Below are 3,354 nucleotides of genomic sequence, written 5' to 3'. Positions count from 1 at the left end.
GGGACAGAACCTACAACCCAATCATGTGCGCTGACCAGGAATCAAACCAGTGACATTTTGATTTATGGGATGACACTCCAACCAACCGAGCCACACTGGCCAGGGATGATTTTCTCCTGTTTTTAAGTTATGACCTCATTTTTCATCAAACTATCTTAAAATTGTTTACATGTATTGTCATCTCTGTATCACCAGAGTTTAGCACAATGCTCAACAAATACTGGTAGATCCATTCATTCATCTATCTATCCATTCATCAATCCATCCATCCATTCACTTATTTATTCAACAAATATGGCTTGAATGATCAAAATGTTCTGAATATTATTTTTGGTGCTGAATTATAGAACAAATGAATTTCTAAGAATCAAAGTTCTTCCCTTGTAAAACTTTGATGTATTTGGTGGAGAGATTAACCTTAATCCATATATAACAAGACTTTAAGTGAAAAGCACAATCATATTCTGTTGAATTTAGGGAAGTTACTTAACCTCTCAAGATCTTGGTTTTCACATTTTTAGCACTGATCCTTGTAGAGCACCTGGTACATAGTAGGTGCTTTTAAAAATGGTAGATATTATTTTTTATAATAATAGATAGAAAAGACTATCTAAAGGTCTGTGTTAACTGGCAGTAATTGTCCCTGATGCCCTTTCCCAGGTGTTCACTTCACACACCCAGTGATCTTCTTCCTCTGATTTCAGAGTTTTTTCTTCTTTATATGTTCCATTTCTCCCTTATATTTGAATTAATGGTTTCCATTTTGGATTTTCCTTTTTGTATCTCTATTATTTCCTCTCTTTTTTCTTTATTGCTTTTCTCTGTTTCTTTTCTTACTTTCCCCCCTCTTTACCTTCTAGATTTCTTATTCCTTATTATAACCTAACATGCATCATTTCTCTCTGATTTTCTGTCTTATGGTTTGATCTTTCTGCCTCTCTTGGGGTCCAAACAAGTTCTTACATTCTTGCTCATGAAAAGAATGAATTTTTTATTATTAATTTTTTGAATACATAAGCTGAATGCTTTATATTTCTCTTCAAGTTAACAATGAAAAGGGAAAGCTATTTTTTTTACAAATAAATCAAATCATTATTTTCTTCTGTGTGTGTGACCCTCAGTGGAAGTGGAACCATTTTAGTGGCTCGGCATCAACAGTGGTGGTATATTTTCTACAGTGAAGGAAAACGATGTTTTCAAGATGACCTGTTTCCAATACTTCTCTTCTACTAAACTAGTTTCATTTTCACACTTATAAAATAAGTAGGTTGTGCCCAATATCTCTAAGGCACTTCTTAGTACTAAAATTTCTGTGAGTCTAATCTTAGATTCATTTCCTATAGAAATGCAATCAAGTGCCAAATCACTAGCCTGCTAAGCCTCACTAGGCATATGCAGAAGGTATTCAGTTGCAGAGAGAAGACAATTGAAATTATAGCAATGGGGGATGAAACGGGGCAACTGTAACAAAACGACAATAAAAAAAAAATTAAAAATTTCTCTAGGTCTAATGTGCAGTGTTAGACCTGGCCTTTTTGTTTGTTTGTTTGCTTTTGGAAATATATTTCTAAAAAGTCCCAAAGGGCATGAGCAGGGGAGGGAGTGATCTCAGGGCCCTCTTTTCCTACACGCAGAAAATTTCTTTTTCTACCCCTTGAAAACATGCTTAATGATCTTTAAGATAAATTTCCAGCTTTATTGAAGCATAGCTGACAAAAGTCTAATATATTTAAGCACACAATATGACAAGTTGATACATATACATGCAATAATATAATACATTACTGAATCCTTCAACAGCTGCCATATTGTTTACTTTGTAGAGCCCAGCAATATCTTTATTTTCCTGGGCCTTAATAAAATTTTCTTTCATTGAGTGTTTAGTACAGCCAAGGGAAAGCCCTGCACACATTGAAATACTTTTATTATTTGCTGTTATACTAAGAAACAGGGGGATAAAACATCTTGCCAATTGATATAGCACTCAGATACCTCATCATCATGGTTTCCTTCCCTGAACTTGTCAATTTTCCACTTGAAGTGTGACTCTGAGTATGGTCCTCAATACTTTATTACACCATACCTCTGGTATCCATATTTTTTCAATGTTCTGGACATATTTCCAAGAATGAACATCTCTGCTTATGAAGACAAGTCACACTCAAAATGCCCATTGAACTCCTTAATTCCTCTCCCTAACATTCTTTTAATACTACAAGTTTCAGGTAACTCCACCTAAAACTACTCAGTTGTTTAACTTAGAAATATCCTGAACCAAACTCTCTTCTTCCCTCTTCTCATAAAGGTAGCCAAAGTTGATGATTTTGACCTCAAAATCATTCTTGATTCAAATTCTCTTTTCTGTCTTTGTTGCCATCATTTTATAATAGTTCATATTTTAATGTTCCACATATTTTCCTGCAACTATCTTCTAACAAATCTCAATGCTTTTACTCTTGATACCTTCTTACATTGTATTTTCTGGAGAAAGAACAATATTTCCAACTTGAAAACTTTGAGTGGCTCTCCATGGCTCTCATGATGAAGTCATAACTCCTCAGTCTGCATACAAAGCCCTTCACAATCTACTTCTCCTCCACTACTTTAGTTTTCAAACACTGTTGCAAAAGTGACATTCCCATTGATAGAAGGTTAAGCTGCAAGGTTGTAAACTTAGGGAAAATTTATTTAATAAATAAGCCAAAATAACTGAGGACAGATCTATGACTCAGAGAGAGAAATAAATATCACAGAATGACATCATGATGATGTGTAGACTAAAGATGCAGAATTAACTATGCCCGAGGCTTTCTTGAACTTCTCAGTTATGTAGCCAATAGTTTTTTGGAGGTGTGTGTGCTCAAGTTAGTATCCATTGGGGTTTCCCTCATTCATACCACCCCCACCAGAAACAGCTAATTTGAACTCGAATTACTTGAATTGGTTTATCATATCTTTCAATAAGGTCAATAAAAAATTTTTAAGATCCCCCAATTCAAGATTTTCTATGGTTCTTCTCATTACCCAAAATCCAGGGAAACTTCTGTTATATTAAGATAAACATGGTACAAGGATTGGCAGTAGAGACACAATATTATTAATAGTTTCCATTTGTTGAGTAACTACTACATATCAGACTCTTTAGACACATTATAGCTAATTATTGTCACAACCCATGTTATATATAATTAATCCTATTTTATATCTTTTAAAATGAGGATCTACATCAGCCTGTGAGCCAAGTGTCGCTGGTTCGATTCCCAGTAAGGGAACATGACTAGGTGATGCTTCTCTCCTTCTCTTTCTACTTTCCCCTTTCTCTAAAAACAAACAAACAAATACATTATTTTTTAA

The sequence above is a fragment of the Furipterus horrens genome, unplaced genomic scaffold, assembly GCF_987537825.1.
Source record: "Furipterus horrens unplaced genomic scaffold, mFurHor1.1.pri manual_scaffold_5, whole genome shotgun sequence".
Lineage (NCBI taxonomy): Eukaryota > Metazoa > Chordata > Mammalia > Chiroptera > Furipteridae > Furipterus > Furipterus horrens.
This window is presented reverse-complemented; position numbering follows the sequence as displayed.